The sequence below is a fragment of the Carcharodon carcharias genome, chromosome 5 (assembly GCF_017639515.1).
Source record: "Carcharodon carcharias isolate sCarCar2 chromosome 5, sCarCar2.pri, whole genome shotgun sequence".
NCBI lineage: Eukaryota > Metazoa > Chordata > Chondrichthyes > Lamniformes > Lamnidae > Carcharodon > Carcharodon carcharias.
In genome coordinates, this window is record NC_054471.1 from 97094878 (window position 1) to 97116597 (window position 21720).

General features: G+C 44.0%; 1 long non-coding RNA gene across 1 annotated transcript in view; it reads right to left on the bottom strand.

Moving 5' to 3' along the window:
- Positions 1-4302: 4302 nt before the first annotated feature.
- The window catches only part of LOC121278316, a 37504-nt gene continuing 20086 nt past the window's right edge, over positions 4303-21720 (bottom strand). Inside the window, exon 2 of the long non-coding RNA XR_005943100.1 lies at positions 4303-5710. This is a non-coding gene — a long non-coding RNA (uncharacterized LOC121278316). The remainder of the gene's footprint in view (positions 5711-21720) is intronic.

Sequence of the window (21720 nt, forward strand, 5' to 3'; positions counted from 1 at the left end):
GCACTTTCAATCCTCCTGCCAGCACTTGTGAATCCAAGTAATAATAGGTTTCTATTTCTAATTCAGAATTACATGTTACCACACATTTTTTTATACAATGCTGTGAATAAGAAAGACGGAGCAATAGTATCAAATTGGCAACAGAGAATCTGCAGTCTATTTAATACCTCCTGATTTTTATTTTCATCTCATTTTATATAGTACCTCATTAAGTCACGGGGGATGTCTCAGAATGCGCCACAAAAAGTGAATTACTTTGAAAAGAGCTAACTATTCCTAGATAAACACTACATCTGCAAAATCCCATGCATGGCAATGAATAACCAGTTACTTTGTTTTTTAAATGGTGTTGGTTGAGGGAGGAATGTTGGCCTTGCTTTTCAAGCAATGTGATAACTTTTACGTCCACCTGAATCAGACAGAAGAGGTCTCAGTGTTGTATCTGAAGTCCAGATACCTGTAATAAAGTAGTGCTTGCTCAGAGCTGGACTGGAGGGTAGGATAGATGCCCAAGGGCCAGACTTTTGAGGAGCCATTTAAAAGTAGGCACAACCCAATTCTAGGATTCCCAATACCCTCCATTCTCAATGTGGGCAATTTTTGCTAGCGCAGGATAAGGGTCCAAGTAGTAAGCTTGCACCCTGCACTCATGACCTGGCTGGTTTCAGTGTGGGGGTAGGCATCTTCTAGTCCCCTGCAATTGTCGTGGAGTTGGACCGGATTTTCCATGTCTTGTAGTTCATGGATCTCACAGGAGTTGTGAACTATAGCCTGGATTTGGGAACCTTTTGAAAGGTAAGTTTAAGAAGGTCTTGCCCATCCCTCCCAGCCATTCTCCACGGCCCTTCATACTCTCCATGCTAATTCAATACCAACTCATGCCCATTTACCCAGTATGCACCAAGCACATAACCAATGGGCTATATAATAACAATGGCAAGCATGGGACTGCTGAGAAAACACCCATTCAGTAATGTACTTTGAAAACAGACTGCTGTTACTACAACTCCATAAAAGTGTCAGACAAAGTATCAATAACAGGATTCAAACACTTAATCGTATCCAGCTAAATATTGAGACATTGACAAAATGGCCACCTGTCCTCATTATGCATACTTGGCTGTGAGCCCAGAACAATAAAAGGATTAGCTCAGCAGGGAATCTGTTTTGACAAGTGCATTGTTGTCTTTATTGATTGACATCTTTAAGTGGTTATAATAAGTGAGTGAGTGGCTGGGGCCATTAGTTGGAATGGAGGGTCTGAGAGACCAAAGGGAGTGGGTGGGGGGTGAGAACTAGAGGGCCTAACTGCTTTTATTACAACTGGGACAAAGTCCCAGAGTACCAAGGTGGGCCTTGTAACTAGCTTGCCTTGGCACTCACCTGGCTCTGTGGCTGATTTTATTTGCTTTTGGGGTTGGCAGGCCCAACTATCCTGCCCCTGCTTCCACCCCACCCCACCCCATACCCCCAGAGCAAGAATTGTATGTGACTGGGCACTTAAAACGGAGGCGGGTCTGCCAAGTTGGGAAATTTCCAAATCAGCAAAAATTTGGCCCCTAGTCTTTGTACTAAATGTGGTGAGCTGACATCATGCATAGATATGCATAAAAATATTAGAGACTGCTTGGACAGGTGAGCAAAAGTTGCTATTGTAATTTATAGAAAGGTAAGCGACATTTTCTCTTTATCCTTCTGTCATCACCTTGGCCCAGGTAGATCATAATTTTATCTTAGGTAAATTGCAGTTTCAGAAGGAACATGCAAAATCCGTTGGACCATGCTACCTGACCTTTTTGAAAATCAACCCCTCTTACCTACTTTGTCACTGCACCTTTCAATTCCCTCCCAGAATACATCCAATTCCCTTGTGAACCCATATATGCAACACTTCCTCATTTCTTTATTTCTAATAGGGTTTCTGCTATTTGATCCCTGCATCATTGTGAACAAAGTACCTGATTCAATTTTGGCAGTCACCTTCATAGCCTTGAACACTCAGTTATTTCATCTCAAAATTACATCATAACATTATTTTTGGGGTCAGCTTTGTTCATAACATACCCTAGGTCAGAAGATTAGTTACAGTAGGAGACTTTAATGTTATATAGGTTTCTTTACTGTTTGCTACTTAGGGGACAATAATACACAGCTGCAGTTTAACTAGAAACCTAGCAGAAGTTACGAAGCATCTCAGATAAATCTCATTTTATTGAAATTATTTTGCTTTGGCTCCCCAGCATTGTGTGGCATTTTTCAGTGGTGATTCTGAGCAGTGATCTGATTGCAAGTCTCTGCCAAGGCTACCATGTCACTAGCTGCTTGGAGGTATGTAAGTGGTCCTGGATGACTAACTCCGATATCTACTCCTCTTCAGCTCTTTCACTGGATAGCTTGGCTAAGATTAGCAGGTCGTTCAGCACATGGCCAAATTGCTCATTATGAGTATTCATAATACTCATAGTGAGTAGTATTGTGCAACACGTAGTACATTTTAATGATATAGCTTACAGAAACAACTCTGATTTATGGTCAGTGTTTTTTCCCCACATTTCACATTTTTCCATTCTCTTAGAATCAGTTCCTTGACACCAGCTTCACATTTCAATAAATTAACTTGGAACTTTGAATTCTCAGAACACAAAGATCAAGTTCTATTTATATTGGCACAATTGAGTCCAGACACTCAGGAGATTAAATTTTACAAGGTTTTTGACAAAGAGCCAGAAGAGCCCATTGAACATTTTCCTTATTACTCAGCAAGTTTATCAGATAAATAGCTGAGCTAGGAACATCCCTGCTAAACTACCCCTCCCCACCGCCCCCTACTTCTGCCAAATGAGGCATTTAGGGAGTGGAAAAAAACATCCCTGTCTACTGAATATAGATGGAAGTCCGTGTGTATGGATGCTCGGAAAAGGACAGATTTAGACTCAGCTCTGATGCCCCCACAATTAAATAGTTAACTGGCAATCACTGTCAAAGCTTGCAAGTGAATAATGGCCATGGTGCTCCAGTTGAACTATACATCAGAAAGTAATAAACTCCTTCATAATGGTAGGGAGACAATTGATGTTAGAAGTAGAATCCACAAGAAGCAGTGTCCTGACTGATAACCAAGTGGTACTTGGAGGTTAAAAAAATACACAAGGAGTAGAAGCCAGGTTATTAGTAGAGTTAGGAACAAATTTCTCCATATGGGGGATCAGACAAAATGCAGTTCCAAAAGCTTATATCTGGACAGGGCCATCAATATTCACTTAACTGCTCTATTTTCACTAAAACAAAACCCATGAACACAACATTTCCTTGATCCAGCTGGAAAAGGTTCATCACTACTAACTAAACCACCCTCAAATCATCATGATACAGCCTATGTGACAAGTTCCAATCATCTGATTCTTCAACAAAGTATTACACCTGGTTACAGTGTACAGGTGTATGCAAAGCACCCATATCCAACTGAATTACAAGGTTTGCGGCTATTGCAAGGGATCAAAGTCACTTGGAATCCACTCATGCTTCATCTCTTAGGGTCTGTGAGCCCTGGAGATGGAACAAAGAAGTAATCTCTCCACATTCTGTCCTCTGACAGAGCATTACATTGTTATATTCTGACTATAGATGTTTTGCCTCAGTCACATTCCAATGCTTACCACATAAGGCTGAAACAATCATAAAATAATAGGTGAACAATAATACTATTACAAAAATAACATTTAAGGCACTCAAGTGAAACAGCATTAAAACATCACAACAAACAACATCCACTTTGCTTACCTTGCATTGTAATGTTCACCAAATTTAGTGTGCCACTATATACGTACAAAGGGCTGAGCCTTTGAAAGTCACTTCACTTAGCTGCGTAGTAAATTGATTACTGGAATTCACATAAGGTGAGTTAAGGCAAATGGCAAAAGAACTAAAGGCGACATGATTTTTTTTTTATGCAGTATGTCAGTAATGAGAATGTGGTGGAGGCAGATTCAATTGTGGCTTTTAAAATGGAATTTTAATAAGCACATGAAGAGAAAAAAAACATTGCAGGGCTACAGGAAGTGGGACTGGCTGAGTTCTTGCAGAAAGCTGGCATGGACACGATGGTCCAAATGGCCTCCTGAGCTGTAAACATTCTATGATTCCAAAGGTCACTCTGGAAGGCTAAACGTAGCACAACAGATTACATTGTAAATGCTAAAACAACTGGTCAGATTCATTTTTCATTAATTGATTCACAGATATTAGGACATGAACAAATAACTAAAGAGGACAATTGACAATTCATAGCACACAGTCAGGATAAGTGTTTAAAATTGTTTATTGTTCTCTCAGCATCTTCTGGCAAACTCTTGAATTAACCATTCTTACTATTATACTTCAGAACCTGCTTAGAGTTTGATATATCCTGCATATGTTTTAGATAATGTCAGAACTGCAGAGTACTGAAAGATTCCTTTGCTCTATACGTTTAACTTGTATGATGTAATATTGAATTCTTTGAACACGAAAACACCTACAATCGCAACAGTCTAACATTGCAGTAATCAATTGAAGCCATTTAGGGAGTGGAAATCATGTCACCATCCCAAGCCTGCAGTTTTCATACATATAAAGCAGAATTTTGTAACATGACAGTTATGTCTGCCATTATATTCGGGTGGAAATACATGCAAAATTTCTGTCTATTAAATTGTAAACTACCTGTAAACAAATCATTACCTGTGGCAAGATACACTTTTTGCACATTGTTGAGTTCAATTTTTACCATTGACAGAGAGTTAATTAATTATGCTAATTTAGGTTGGAATATTTTGGCCTCTGTTATAAAAAAGAATGATTGGGAGGAGTTTTCTTTGCATCAGAGAACACAAATTTCCCAAGTAGTGAAATCCCTCATATTTAAAAAAGCTTTTGTGCAAATAGTGACTCATAACTCCCTCAGGTATCGCAAAGCATTGTTATGATCTGCATAGAGACTGATAATTTTAAAAAGATCAATGAGTCTTCCAGTGATCCATGCAAAGGATCACACAAGAAAATTTCATGTTTTAAGAATTTTTACTGTAAAAACAAATTAAAATCAATATTAACTATACATTACTTAGTAAGCAGCTAATACAGTAAACTATGGAAAAGGTATTCCCTAGCAGCTTCTTAACATAACCAAAAACCCCACACTGCATTACACTGCACTCTCTGTAGATTTGTAATCTTGAGTTTTAAGCCCAAAGCTACTCCCAGGTCTTAACAGGATCCCTTCTCCCTCCTTCACCAGAGTGAATCATTCAGTGTCCTTTTGAAAAAGTCCCATTCACTCAACCCCTTCAGCATAATCGACTGGACTTTTCATTACAAGGTATCCTTTTGTGATTCTGTGGTCCTTAACTCTTCACAATCCTTGTTTCTTCTAACATGTGTTCCAACCTCTTCAGCCTTCTACTTGGTGGCTTACCCAAAAGCCATCCTTTTCTTCTGCTTGGCATAGCAGCACCTGTTGTGGGTTCTCCTTTCCCAACTCCTTCGGTTTGACTGACTCCAAGAGCCTGTGAATCTGCAGCAGTAAAGCCAACTGATTCCTCCTTTGTGTCCAGGACGCAACTGACTTTCAATAAGTTTTGACTTCAACCCCTGTACCCAGGGCAACCAGGTCACAAGGGCCTGTCACTGGGCAAAATTCAGTACAACTTCACATCATTCTCCATTCCAGGGCCTTAAATTAAAAGAGACAGTTTGAAACATAACCATCTTATAAAATGCTCAAAACAGCACACTACAAATAACCAAATACCTTGAGGTGTAAACAGATGTCATAGCCAATTTGGATTGACTATGGTTCCAGCAAACAGTTCAGACCAGTTAATCTGTTTCTTAAATAAAAACAGAAAATGCTGGAAAAACTCAGCAGGTCTGACAGCATCTGTGGAGAGAGAAACAGAGTTAATGTTTTGAGTCCGTATGACTCTTCTTCAAAGCGCCTCTTCTGTTAGGTGCAAAGCGCCTGATATGTTTCTTACTAGTGTTGCTTAAGGGAGAAATGTTGTTCAGAACATCTAAGCAAGCTCTCTGCTTTTCTTTGAATAATACCTGGGATCTTTTACTTTCAGGCAGAAAAGAGGCCTCATTTTAACATTTCATCTGAACAATGCAGCACTTCTTCATTATTGCACTAGACTGTCTGCCTAGATTATGTACTGAAGTCCTGGAATGAGCCTTGAACTAATGACTACATAGACCTACAGTTAAAAAGTTACTCATTCTTAGCATGGAGGAATGAGCATTAATGGGGCATGGTGTTAAAGCTACTTTTAAAAATATGAACAAACCAGCAAGTTAGCAATAACTTCAAGTGTTTCAGTGCCAATAGCATATTTTTGTTTTATGTTGTTATCAGTTTAAAAAATAATAAGGCTTATAGCATCACCTGCATTTTATATCCATTTGCTTCGTATTACTAGATATCACACTGGAGTCAACTTGTATGTCCTATAAAGATTCAAACACCAGAACACCTTTGTTGGTTTGAGAGCTTATCACAGGAAGTCCATGGTTTTATGTAACAACCTGATTTGTGAATAACTAAGAAGAAAATGTAGGCATCTTTAACTTACTTTTAAAAATGTTCTATTTGTGACTGGATTAAAGAAAATTTCAATTTTCATTTATATAGTGCCTTTTGCATCCTCAGGACATCCAAAACACTTCACAGCTGACTGGGTACTTTTGAAGTGCAGTCACTGTCATAATGTAGGAAACACAGCAGCTAATTTGCACAAAGCAAGGTCCCACAAAGAGCAATGTGATAAATAAATAATCTGTTCTAGTGATGTTGGTTAAGAGATAATCACCGGAGAGAACTGCCTTGCTCTTTTTGGAAATAGTGGCATAGAATTATCTACAATTTTACAAAAAGGAAGGATTTTCAGTGGACAGAAGTGAGGCACTTATGTCCCGAATAAGATGTGGCCCCACAATTCGCTGATCTCTGACTGGGTGGAGCATCCACCCTCAGGTGGGAGGACCTAATATGCTAATGGTGTTCTGTGATGCACATAGGGTCCCAATTTCCCAGTTGCTGCCAGCAGCCCTGCTGAAAAGGAGCTCAGGAAGAATGTTTTGACTTATTTTCATGGAACTAAGAGGCCCCCCCCCCTCACCCCCATACCCACCAACTCCACTGTCCCCCGTCCCCCACCCCAATACTCACCCTTCACCAGGACAGAGAGACAACAAGGCTGCCTGACATTTCAACAGCTCAAAGCTGTTTGGCTGGCCCAAGGGCATTCATTTACCACTAGTTACCCACTGGGTCTATGTTACTGAGCCTGACCTGGCCTACTCTTGCTCCTAAGTCGGATGTTACTATGTTCCTGAAAAGGACAGGACCAAGCCTCCTGTCGGCACTGTCAGCGGGCCACCCAAACACTGCATGGATTGAAAATCTACCCAAAATTTTCTTCATTTTCATTTCACTAATGTTGGAAAAAATGGCTGCAAAAAAATACTTCATTTATGGCTGGAAGCGATGCAAAAGAACTTTCTGGAAGAAGTTATGTAGTCTCCCCTGCAGATTCTGAACCCGTAGCAATCCTGTTCAGTTTAACATAGAAAAGAGCTGTGGTGAATTATGACCTGCAAGTTACCTTCATCTTTAACGGTAGCATTGCCAGGTCACATTTTTTCCTCCAGCAATCACGACACTAAAATAGTGCAGAAACATTATTTTAAAGGGACACTGCCCTCCTCAAAAACGATTGGCGCACATAGATTGCAATGGAGTAGTATTTCCAGGAAGGCGATGGGGGTAATGGGGTGCTCCCCTCCCCCAACATTTTCCTGGCATAACTCCCATGGAAATCCTCCAGAAATGCGAAAATGTGAATTTGTGCAGGGTTTCCACCGATCTGCCTTCCAGGAGATGCTGAGAACCCCGTGCGCAACCCACCCCCACCCCCACCGGACCCCCACCACTGAGATTTCTGGCACACAAGAGTGTTGTGAAAGCAAGTCATTGAATCAATCTGTGTCGAGTACCATGATGATGAACACAATGCATGACTTTCCAGGCCCATTTCTGTCTCCCAGTAAACAAAAACGATTTTCCGAATGTTTCATCCACAAAGAATGAGGAATAAGCAGTCAGGAATCTCTCCTGAAAAAAGGTCACCTTCAACTGGTAAAGTCATTATCCAATCCAAACTGGGATTGTACTCCTCCGAGCAGCGAATGTTAAGAGAGATTTAATGGAAAGCTTCAGAATTATCACAGGTTTTGATGGAGTGATGAAGGAGGTAACTATTTTCTCTGGGGAAAGGGTCTGAAAGCAAAGAGCAAAGATTTAAAATAATTGGTGAAAGAATCAGTGGGAAAGATGATTTTTTAAAAACAGCATGTTAAAATCTGGGCAGCACAGGCCAAAAAGGTGGCTGAAGCAGATTCAATAATAACATTCAAAAGGGAATTTGAAAAAATTACTGGGCTATGGGAAAAGAGCAGGGGACTGGGAATAATTTTTTCAAAGAGATGGCGCAGGCAAATTGGCCCAAATGGCCTCCTGTGCTGTAATATCCTATGTGGAACTGAACTATATGGACTAGACCAAGCTTGCCCAACTCACGGCCCACGGGCCGCATTGCAGACCCCCGAGCCCTCTGGACTTAGTCCACCAAACTTGTTGGACATTCAACTGATCACATTTAAAAAATGCTGTAAAGCTGCTTGTCCAACCACAGGCTGGTTTATCCCAGCATTTGCTGTAGACAGGCTTCAGCAGCAAATGCAGGAAGAAACCAGCCTGTGATTGGACGAGCAGAAACAGTGGGAAAGTTAGTTTTCAAGATAAGTTAGCGGGCCTTGGAGTGAGAGGAAGAGGGAGAGCAGGCCTAAGAGCGATGGGAGAGGGAGAGTGGGCCTAAGAATGAGAGGGAGAGCGGGCCTCAGAGTGAGAGTGGGAAGATAGTGGGCCTCAGAGCCAGAGCAAGAGGGAGAGCGGGCCTCAGAGTGAGAGAGACAGTGGGCCTCAAAGTGAGAGGGAGAGGGAGAGCGGGCCTGTGAGGGAGAACGGGCTTCGGAGTGAGAGGAAGGACGAGAGGGAGCGTGGGCCTTGAAGTAAGAGGGAGAGTCAGCCTTGGGGAGGGAGGGGTACAGAAGGCCTCAGAGCAAGAAGGAGATGGACCTTAGAGCAGGAGTGAGAGGGAGAGTAAGAGCTGGCCTCAGAGTGAAAGCGAGAGAGACAACGGGCCTCGGAGTGAGAGAGAGAGGAAGAGCAGGCCTCAGAGTGAAAGCGAGAGAGACAATGGGCCTCGGAGTGAGAGAGAGAGGAAGAGCTGGCCTCAGAGTGAGAGCGAGGGAGAGAATGGGCCTCGGAGTGAGAGGGACGGGGGAGTGGGCCTCAGAGAGAGAGGGAGAGTGTGCCTCAGAGCGTGAGTGAGATGAAGAGGGGGCCTCAGACCAAGAGAGAGAGAGGGAGAGTGGGCCTCGGAGCAAGAAGAAGAGCGGGCATCAGACCAAGAGTGGGAGAGTGGGCTTCGGAGCACGTGAGAGGGTGGGTGGGCCTCAGAGCAAGAGGGAGAGTGGGCCTTGGAGTGAGATGGAGAGAAGGCTCCAGAGCAAGAGGGAGAGCAGGCCCTGAAGTGAGAGGGAGAGCAGGACCTGAAGATAGAGGGAGAGCAGGACCTGGAGCTAGAGGCCCAGAATTTAAGAAATCAGTGATAAAAACAAGCTCCTTTCTCCCGAGTTTTGAAAAGCATGCCTCCATTACCCCACCCTATATCTCCCCTCAGCTAACCTCTCCCACCTGTCTCCCCCCACCCCCCTCGAGGGCTCTCTTCCCCTTCTCTCTCACAAGTGTCAACTCTTCCCCCACCCAGCCTCCAAACTCTCTCCCCTCTACGTCCCTCCAGTCTCCAGGCCATGGGCCCCACCAATGCCACCAAATTCCAGGGCCTCTCTCTCTCCATGATGTGGGGCGGAGGGCAGTAGGGGGGATAAAGAGGGATGAGGGAGAGGCATATGTTCGCTTTAGTAAAATTGATAACGGGTTCAATACCAGCTTAAGCCAGCTGAGAGTACCGGTGCCTATATTGGCCACCACTTGAAAACTGGTAGCCTCTACTGGATTTCCAGAGTCCAGTAGAATTGCCACTTTATTAGTTGCTCCCATTGAAATCCAGTTGAGGCCAGCTGAACACCAATCAGTACCATTTCAGCCCAGTTCAGGCTTCAACTGGTCCAAACTGGTTTTCCTTCTTGGGAAAGAGGGAGAGCAGGCCCCAGATCGAGAGCAAGGCACACTGGTGTGTGAGAGTGAGGGGAGAGTATGAGTGCGTGTGAGAGGAGAATGTGTGTGTGAGAGACAGAGGAGTGTATGTATGTGAGAGAGGGGAGGGGGTGTGTGTTTGTGTGAGAGGGGAGAGTGAGAGTGTGTTTGTTAGAGGGGAGGGTATGTGTGAGAAGGGAGAGTGTGCATGTGAGAGAGAGAGGGGAGTGTGTGTGTGCATATGTGTGAGAGAGGAGGGAGTGTATGTGTGTGTGAGGGGTGAGTCTGTGAGAGGGGAGAGAGAGTGTGTGTGAGAGAAGAGAGTGTGAGTGTGTTTGTGAAAGAGGAGAGTGTGTGAGAGAAAGAGGGGTGTGCACAAGTGTATATGAGGGAGAGGTGTGTGTGTGTGTTTGTGTGTGAGTGTAAGAGGAGTGAGAGTGTGTGTGTGTGAGAGAGGGGAAAGAAAAGAGTGACTGTGTGTGTGTGTGTGTGTGTGTGTGTGTGTCTGACTCATTCCCAGTCTCAGGATTTTCGTTAACCCTTGCCTCAACATGCACTGTCACCCACCATCACAGTAGATGAGTGAGTGAGCACCCTGAGACTGGGACTGAACTAGACACACACACACTCACCCTCTCACATTCTCATCATCATCTTTATTTATTACTCATTTTTAAATTATCAATTTATTGCTTTGACATTGTTTTTTTTACTCAGCAAGTTGTTTCTTTTCATACATCAGTTTTTTTCTCAAACTTCATATTTAATATTGTGCCAAAGCTTATGTTTCCAAAATGTATTCATCAGCCCCTTGAGAGAGAAAAAAAATTGAAATGTGGCCCCCCACGTGAAAAGGTTGGACAAGCCTAGACTAGTCAGATCTCAAGCTTAACTTGTGCCATGGATGCCCACTACCACTGCCCAGCTGCGAGCTCCCACTGCTGTTTGCAATCTTGTGATCCCTCCTGGAAAGTACATGAGGGTGGACACTGAGCTCAGCCAAGGCTCAATTATGATATCCCCTGCAGGCAAACGTTCTGCTGTCACTCACAGTCTCAGCTAATACGAAGAGTCGTATTGCAGCACAAGTCAGGGTCTTCAAGAGAATAGAGGCAGAAAACTGCCTTCTAAACTGCACTGGGCCAAACAATTCCAAATAGAACCTGTGTATCATGGACTGATTTCAAATGGATTTGTTGTAAAGTCAATTTAAGTTCAGACACTTGTTCTAAGTTTTTGACTGCATATAGTAATGCCGCTATTCCTGATCAGAATGAAGAAAATTTGGGAATTCTTCCCCGTCAATCACTCCTGGAGAACGACTCCATAATTCTGTATTGGCAAAACCAAGGCATCGTCCATGGAGTCAACTCTAGACACCAGTCGGATGTTCAGGTAAACTTGTAAAAAATCACAGCCCAAGCTCCTGGCAAATATCCCAAACCACTTTTCCTGACCGGAATAGAGATGAATGGATCACACTCATCAATCACACCTGAAGTCTGCACTGCTGTAAATGACTGGGATCGATTTTACATTTTGTATAATAAATACATTACAATTTGTATAATATAATGATCCTCCACTCACTGCAATTTGTTGCAGAAATTTCTTCTTGGGAGAAATCACTGATTCTATTTGCTGCAGACATAATATAAATACACTCTGTAGATAGGCTTTGTTTGCTTTGCTTTGCTTTGTTTGTATGGAATAGGCTGCTGTAAATCCCACCGGACTTGCAAGTCATTAGCTGACACAGTGATGTCAATAGACACCTAATAATTTTTCAACAGGCAAACCCATTACATTTTTACTGCAATAGGAAATCAAGAGCTGTAATGTAATTGGAAATTTTCATTGCCTGAAAGAGCTGATTGACAAAACTCAGTAGAAGGTTTGCTTTCAATCTAATCAGAAATAATATGCATTATTCCTGATCTGTCTCTGATAGTGTGAGGACTGGAGCTCCATGCAGATGGTATTCCTATTGCGCATGGAAAATCATCTCAGTAAGTGATATTTCATTCAGAAAAACATGTATATAATTGCTGAAGAAAAATTTTGTTGTGGAAAATCCTTGTCCTTAACGCTTCATTTACTCTGCGACTACCATCTGAGACTGAAGGGAATTGGAAATGTACTTGAAAAGAAAATAATTTGCAGGGCTGTAGGGAAGGAATGGGGCAGTGGAGCTAATTGGCTAGCTCACTCAAAGAGCCAGGACGGACATTGTTGGCCAGATAACTTCCTGCTGTGCTGTAAGATTCTATGATTCTAAGTACAGGCTCCACTCAAACAGTGCACTTTAATACTGCTTTGCTGGAAGCGAAACTCCCATGTCCTAAGAAGAATGTTCACACCCACACACAAAATTTATCTCTCCAGAGTGTGAATTTAAAGATAAAAGCAAAAAACTGCGGATGCTGGAAATCCAAAACAAAAACAAAAATGCCTGGAGAAACTCAGCAGGTCTGACAGCATCTGCGGAAAGAAGCACAGTTAATGTTTCGAGTCCGTGTGACTCTTCAACAGAACTAAGGAAAAATAGAAAAGAGGTGAAATATAAGCTGGTTTAAGGTGGGGGGGGGGGGGTGGAGGTACAGCTGGATAGAGGGCCAGTGATAGGTGGAGATAACCAAAAGATGTCATAGACAAAAGGACAAAGAGGTGTTGAAGCTGGTGATATTATCTAAGGAATGTGATAATAGAGGTACAGATACCCTAGTGGGGATGGGGTAGGGGGAAGGGATCGAAATAGGCTAAAAGGCAATGGATGGAAACACATTTAAAAATAATGGAAATAGGTGGGAAAAGAAAAATCTATGTAAATTATAGGGAAAAAGGGGGATCAGAAAGAGGGTGGGGATGGAGGACAGAGTTCATGATCTAAAATTGTTGAACTCAATATTTAGTCCGGAAGGCTGTAAAGTGCCTAGTCGGAAGATGAGGTGCTGTTCCTCCAGTTTCCGTTGAGCTTCACTGGAACAATGCAGCAGGCCAAGGATGGACATGTGGGCATGATAGCAGGGTGGAGTATTGAAATGGCAAGCGACAGGGATGTCTGGGTCATGCTAGCGGGCACCCAGCCTGTGTTTGGTCTCTCCAATGTAGAGGAAACCGCATTGGGAGCAGTGAAAGCAGTAGACTAAATTGAGGGAGGTGCAAGTGAAATGCTGCTTCACTTGAAAGGAGTGTTTGGGCCCTTGGACGGTGAGGAGAGGGAAAGTAAAGGTAATGCACTTTCTGCGGTTGCATCGGAAGGTGCCAGGGGTGGGGGTTGAGGTGTAGGGGGTGATGGAGGAATGGACCAGTGTGTCCTGGAGGGAATGATCCTTGTGGAATGCTGCGGGGTGGGGGGTGAAGGGAAGATGTGTTTGGTGTTGGCATCATGCTGGAGTTGGCAGAAATGGCGGAGGATGATCCTTTGAATGCAGAGGCTGGTGGGGTGATAAGTGAGGACAAGGGGAACTCTTTCATGGTTCTGGGAGGGAGAGGAAGGTGTGAGGGTGGATGCGTGGGATATGCGCGGGCCAGCCACGGTTGAGGACCCTGTCAACCACCGTGGGTGGAAAACCATGGTTAAGGAAGAAGGAAGACATGTCAGAGGAACTGTTTTTGAAAGTGGCATCATCAGAACAGATGCGACAGAGGTGAAGAAACTGAGAGAATGGGAAGGAGTCCTTACAGGAAGCGGGATGTGAGGAGCTGTAGTTGAGGTAGCTGTGGGAGTCAGTAGGCTTGTAATGAATATTGGTGGACAGTCTATCACCAGAAATTGAGACAGAGAGGTCAAGGAAGGGAAGGGAAGTGTCAGAGATGGACCATGTGAAAATGATGGAGGGGTGGAAATTGGAAGCAAAATTGATAAAAATTTTCCAGGTCCAGACAAAATGAATTTAAAGAGCTAGATTTCCTGGATGTCGTGTATTGCACTGAAAAAAGATTAATATGTGCACTCACAGTAAGCAGCCATTATATGAACTAACTTTATTTACTCCTCCCCAACAGAGAGGGCAGCAGAGAGGGCAATATAACAAAATGCTCAGATCTTGCAAGATACTACACTCCCTCCCTACTTAATAAACAATGTATACGTTAAAATGTAAAATGGTACATGTACATAAATTCCCATAATACAAATGATTAAACCAGCATCAACAATTTCTGAAATTTAACAGGTTCAGCTGCTTAATTGTTTTTACTATAATCACAGTCAAGACATATATGACTAATACTTCCAGAGTAGAAAAATTGTTTCATCAATTGTCAAGGAATAATCAATAAACAACTTATTTATTCTTCTTTCTTACCTACTTTCAATTACTTATCTGGCTCTATTCACTTTCTGACTGGGTATCTCCTTCTATTTCCATGAGTTTGACTCTGCTCTCTGTGTCAAATCTGAACTTTGACTTTGACTACCACCTCCATTTAATGGTTAAGACTATGATATTGATTGATTACTCTTAATCAAAAACCCTGATTCACTTTGCTCCATCAGTGGATTCTGTGATTCCGGAAAACTTTCAGATTCATTTTGACTTTCATTTGCTTTCTGATTTTCACTTTAGGCTGGAGGAGGACTTTGAATTATAAATCGTTTCTTCTGCTCTCCCATTGTCAGATTTCGTCTTTCAAGCAAATGATCTACATGATACTGATGGAGTCTCTCTCCAATCTTCAGTAGATATGTGAGATGCACCTCGTGTCTTTACAACAACTCCAATCACATACTTCTCTTTAATGCCTTGGTGGTTTTTCACCATGACCTACTGACTAGCACTGAACTCTCTGAGATTCATGCCTCGTGTATCATGACTCATCATCACTTTGTCTTGCTTTTCTCTTACTTTGCTATTGCCACTAGGCTTAAGCAAACTAAACCATGTCCTCGGAGTGTGTTTAAATACTAACTCGCAAGGTAATGCAACCTGTTGCAAACTGCAGGGATATTCTGTCAGAGGACAGAAAATTATCTAGCCTGTGAGGAGGAAGTTACTGCTGAGCTTGTCACCTAGCAAATACTTCTGCAAAGACCTCTTCACAAATGGCACACTTCTTTCTGCAGCACCATTTGATGCTGGGTGACATGGTGGGTTTTGAGTGTGAGTAGGGTGACTCCATTCTTCTTCAGAAATATTTCAAACTCTTCTGAATAAACTGTGGACAATTATCTGAAACCAACACCTCTGGCAACCCATAAATTTCAAACCAACTTCTCAAAATCTCAGTAGTTTTGGCACTTATGGCGCTGGGCATAGGCTTGACAATTATCCACTTGCTATAGCTATTGACCAAAACAAGGTACTCTTTCCCTTCCACTTAAAAAAAATTAACAAGTACCCATTCCCACTTTTGTGTTTGACCATGGAATGAAAGGAACATTGATTGAACCTTGGTTGCATTTAGTGATATGGATTGCCACTGAACTGCTGATTAGTCTGTCAATGGGGGCCCAAGAAGCTGACTGAAGATGTCAAGGTAGGCCCGTGTTTCTCTTTTATCTTTCCCACCCCAACTCCAGAAGTCCAAAGTTCAGTCTGCCTGTTTCATAGGATGGTAGCAAGAGCTAATTACCCAGGCCCTGCAGCTCTCTCTGATTTTCTGGGCCCCACCTTAAGCCCTGGCACAGGACAAGCCTTTGTTTAAGGCTGGCCTTCTGGGACAGGTAGGGTCTGGACAGGTGCAGCATTGGTGCATTGCTCTTGGTTAGCACCTGGCACAGGGCTATATCAGACCTTAAAGCACTTTCAAGGAGCGTGCAGAGCATTTTCACTCACTAAATTCATTGCAGGTAGGTTTAAAAATCTCAAGAGATTCGAGTAAACGTCTGAGGTACCTTTTACATCCAGTTTCACACTGTACTGACATTTGAATGAGCTTTCGTTTTGGAGTTGGGTCCCTGCTGTCAGGACCAAATTCTGGTTCTGACCTACTGTGTTGGATATAGTCACCCAACATGATTTTCGAAGGAATGGTCAATAAATGGCAAGAGGGCTCTGGAAACCGGAAGGACAATTGCAGGCCCTCCAGCACTGACTGCATTGCACTTACTGATGCAGGTAAGGGCGAGAGAGGGCACCTCAAGGTGGAAGTGCCCTCTCAGCACTTTTCACAACTTTAAAAAAAAGAAACAGCACAGCTCCAGGACATCTATTGTGGAGGAGGAATCCCTGCACTGGTGATCTGTAGCTGCAGCTGTGGCCATGTAGCTATGGTGCCTGTGGGGAGCGGCCTCAAATTGATCCTGGAGCCCTGGGCCCTCTCATCTGCCACTGGGAGGCCATCTCCAGGCATCTTCTGGACTCCAACATCATGGGGGGAGGGGGGGGTGGGGTGGGAAGCTTGCAGGCAATTAGCAGATGGCATCTGATCAGTGGCCTCATTAGTTCAATTAGATTTTGCAAAAGGGAAATCATGTTTAACCAATTTACTGGGTTTCTTTGAAGAGGTAACAGGTGCTGTGGATAAAGAGGAACTGGTGGATGTGCTGTACTTAGATTTTTAAAAGGCATTTGATAAGGTGCCTCATCAAAGATTATTGTAGAAAATAAAAGCTCATGATGTAAGGGTTAACATATTGGCATGGATAGAATATTGGCTAGCTAACAGGAAACAGGGAGTAGGCATAAATGGCTCATTTTCAGGTTAGCAGGATGTGATGTATAGTATGCACAGGAATCAGTGCTGGGGCCTCAACTCTACTATTTATTTAAATGATTTGGGTGCAGGGACCAAAGGTATGGTTGCTAAATTTACTGATGACACAAAACATAGGCAGGAAAGTAAGTTGTGAAGATGACATAAAGAGACTACAAAAGGATTGAGAGGTTAGGCGAGTGAGCAAAGATCTGGCAAATGGATTATAATGTGGGAAAATGTGGGTGTTACGAAAGTATAATAATTTTCATAATATTATTCTGGTTTATTGTAAAGTAGGTTTATGGCTGTGAGTGTAGATGGTTCTGTCTGTGTGACTTAATTACATTTGCAGTCAGGTAGACTTCAAGCTTGAAATTACCATAAGAAGTTAGATGTAGAAATGTACCTGAAATGCTAATGAGTAAACATGGATGGGGCCTTAACATGTAAGGTTTGAAGGGAATTTGCATATTTTAGATAAGTGTTTGGATTTCAAAGAGATACTAGGATGTTTACAACTAGCTTGATAAACAAAGCTTAGCAGTATGTTTGTTTTTCCCAAAGGTTACTGACAATATTGGCAACATGAAAGATTTTTATATTATTGGAAAAGTAAAGTTCCAAAGACATATGGAACAATGGAACTTGCATATTAAAGAGAGAAAAACATTTATAAAGGAGAAAGAAAGGCTGTCTGCCCACTCGCAGCGAGAATGAGTCAGGTATTCGCACTTGCGCAATCTGATCTCATGAATCACCAGGCCATGATCTTTGCTTTGGTCCATGGGGCCCTGTGAGTGAGCTCACTCTTGGAACTGAGAGTCCACTTAGGAAAAAGAGCAATGCCAGAGAAGACTTGAAGCCTTCACCGTCACCTAATGATGCAAACACTGCTGAGAACCTGCCTCGGGATCTCCTCCTCCTGTGCATGTCTTTCACCTGCCACTACCACTGACGAGACACAGATGCCACTAGAATATCAATGCTGGTGAGCTGCTCTCACTCAATGGTGTTCCTTGAGGAGGAAGGGTTAGAAACACATCGCACACTTCCAATAAAGATTTAAATACATCTCCCTGACATCACACAAGGGGTGCAGAGACTATTTTAGCTGAGGTTGACATCACAGGAATGTGAATGTCACAGTGGGACACTACTACTGAATAGGAGGAAGGCTAGACCTCGAAATAAGAGGATTCTAAAGAGCTAAATCTCAACACCTTCAGTTGCCAAGAACATTCACATAGCCAACAAATATATTTACAAAAGTGCAATTTCTATACATGTATAGCACATCCCTGAACCAAAAGTGACATCAATATTTTTTAACTTTCCTAACTCTAGGGCTACACCTGGGAGCAGCCCTGACATCCACAGCAGAGGTGGAAGCAGCCTGCTGACTGCTACAACCTGGTGTCTGTGATGACCTTGGTGAACGGCCTGTGGTGGCCTGGAGGGCCCTGGCCTGATAAGGGTCACCAGCTCAGGGGCAGAAGCGCCCTCGGTGGCCTGAGAAACTGGAATGGATGGGGTCACAGGCAGAGGGGGCTGTGAGTAGCTGCACACCTTTGGGGTGTCCTGAGAGGAGGCCCCCGGGTGTACGGCTGACGCTCATCCTCCGTGTGGGTTCCCAAGGGCCCCGCCCTGACTCCTGCAGGAAATGGTGCACCTGGAGGGAGGTCAAGGTGCCTTGTCCCCATGTCACCTACATCCTAATGCTGCCCACCAGGATGTGCGGCCATGGACTGCAGGGCCGAGCACAAATCCGGCAAGACCTGCTGGACCAAGGTCTCCATGGTAGTTGCCAGCCTTCCCATGGTAACCTTGAGGTGCTCACATGTTGGAGCCACGACATCAGACAGAATGCAGATGGACACCTCCATCGTTCACTCTAGGCTGCTGAGTGACTGTCGAATCTCTGCCTGATGTTCCACCGCCTGGCATTGCATCTCCAGCATTGATTTGGTGGCAGCTTTCAGAGGCTCATCCTTTGACTCAGACTGAGCCAGTGGCTGGTCTCCAGCAGCCCTCTGAGTGCCGGAGACTTGGGCTGTCCCTGTCTCTAACTGCTGTGGGAATGTGTCAGTGAGGAGTTCTCCAGAAGGTGAAACTGAGCCTCATCGACATGTGTGTCTCTGAGCTGGTGGAGGGTGCATGTGAGCACTGTGACGGTTCTTCCAGAGCTTCCTCTTTGGATCTGCTGGTACCTAGAATATAGGAAATAGAGTTTCAGATAATGAGCATAAGCTAGATAAGACTGCATGTGACTCACTTTGAATGTGAGGGTTTGATGAAGCGAAGGAGCTGTGATCCGTACTAGGTTGGAGAGGCTGATCTCTTCTTCCCCACAAGAGTGATCGCTGTCCCCTCCAGCCAGCTCGGCTGTAGCCTCTTCAAATTCACTGGGAGCAATGATGTCGGCCGTCCCTCCCCCAGTCTGCGATCTCTCGCACCAGTTGTGTGCCAGCTTGGCCTGTATGAAGAAGAAAGGCATGTGATGAGCAGGAAGGGAGCAGAGGCTGGGTCAGATGCATGTCCCCCTCCCCAGAAAGGCCAGAGGATGGAGTGTGAGCAGCATGATAGATGGGATGGTGGTGTTGTGAAAGTCTCGGTGAGAGAATGAGCATTGATATGTGTCCTCCACTAATGGTTGTGTGAGATCCCTGAAGAGAGTAGGTGTTTGAGTGCATGATGCCATGGGGAGAGTTTGATATTGGAGGGAGTCGAAGGATGACTTACCTTGGCGGTGTGGATGAGATCATTTATCTTCTTCCTGCACTGGGTGACATTTTGGATGCGGGTGCCAGCCGCGCTGACCTGCTCCACGATGGCCTCCCAGGCTGGAGAGGTGAGGCTGCTGCACTTCCTGCAGCCATCCCTGGGATAGAGCACTTGCCTGTGTGACTGCACCCCTCTGGTCAAGGCCTGGGAGGCCTGGTGTGTGAAACGGGGTCCTGCCTTTTTCTTGAGGCTTTCGGCCACCTTCTTCTGGCTGCAAGACATCTCTGGCGGGCTAAAGAGGGTGAGATTATGTGTTGGACTGGCCTTTAAATATGGCACCTGGTCCTTCAAACCTGCCAGCTGATGGCGGGCGGATGAATCAGCTTCTGACCCACCAGATAATTCGAACCTATATGCACCTTTGCATGATTACTGAGCCTCAAAGCATGGTATCAAGTTCAAGTTCCCGCCACTTCAGTCAGCTGAGTGGGCACTGCCAAAACTGCCCATCACCATACTTAGTCTCATAAATGAAAATTCCACCCTATCTTACATTTGTGTGCTTTCTAAAATGATTTGACAGGGAAATCTGTCTAGGTTAATTACAGCTCATTTCTTCTTAATGAATTTCAATGACATATTTTAATACATGATGCTCACTGGGAAGTGTACTGCCTTGCTGCATCCTGAAAACCTAGGATGTGAACGTGAGTGTAATGAGAAATGCACACATTATCTGCCATGTCATAACAGTGGGGTTGTCCACTTTGGCAGGATGAATAAAAAGAGAGGCATATTACCTAAACTGTGAGAGATTGCAGAGCTAAATTAATAGAATGTTATTTTTTATTGCAAGGGTGAATTGATATAAGAGTAGGGAAGTTGTGCTTCAGTTAAACAGGGCATTGGTGAAACCACACCTGGAGTATTGCTCTCCAATGACATTGGGCGTGCATCCTGACATCATCACGCAGTCTCACCGATAATTAAAAGGCCTATTAAGGCCATTAACAATCTAATTAAATTCAAATTTATGCTGCCCTTCCAACCTAATGGTTGGCGGGCAGGTGAAAGGGCCAAGTGGCATTTATATTTTTTGGGAAACCTCATCCACGAGTGGGATGAGGTTTTCTAAAGCAAATAAATGTTACATAAAAACTTTATTTTTGAATTAAAAACATGTCCCAGCTCATGTAGCTGAGTCACATGAGGAGACATGTTTTATTACATTTTTATTCTCCTCATTTTTCACACAGCAGTTTAACCTCAGGGAGATTGAAGCGCTCTTTCTCGCGCATGCTCAAACCACTCGCTAGGCTCGCTCGCTGTCCTCCCGCTGCCCGTGTAGGCAGCACTCAGTGCCGCCGCTCGCGATCCACGCTGGGCGGGCCTTAATTGGCCCACCAGCATGAAATTGCGGTGTGGAGCCGATCGCTGGCAGGGCTGGCTTCCCGATCACCCAGCCCGCCCCCACCAAGCACCCCCACTAAAGGCAAAATCCTGCCTTGGGGTCACTGTTTCAAACTAAGGGGTCGCCCACTTAAGATAGAGATGAGGAATTTTTTTCCTCCCAGAGGGTTGTGAGACTTTGGAATTCTCTTCCTCAAAAGGTGGTCGAGGCAGAGACCTTGAATATCTATAAGGCAGTGGTAGGTAGATTCTTGATAAAAAAAAGGGTTGAAAGGTTAATGGGGGTAGGCAGGAATGTGAAGTTGAGATTAAAATCAGATCAACCATGATCTTATTGAATGGCAGAGCAGGCTCAAAGGGCTGAGTGGCCTACCCCAGCTCTTAATTCATACGTTCATATACTCGGAGGCTTTTTAATTATGTTAACAAGCTACCCGCCGCTCACAGGCAGGTAACTGTCACCTCACCTGACCTGCCCCCTTAAACGTAGCCCAGAAGCTGTAAGGCACTGGCAAACTCTCACATCAGCTGGCTCTGGGAAATTCAGGCCTGCCCACATTCATTCCTGCCTCTGGTGGGCTTCCAAAAACCAGCCCTTGGTGTCAAACCTCAAGTAGTATGAGGCAACTTGCTCTGGGAGGGTCCCACACACACCACTCTGGAGTCCAGTCAGATCCTGACTCAGGAATTTT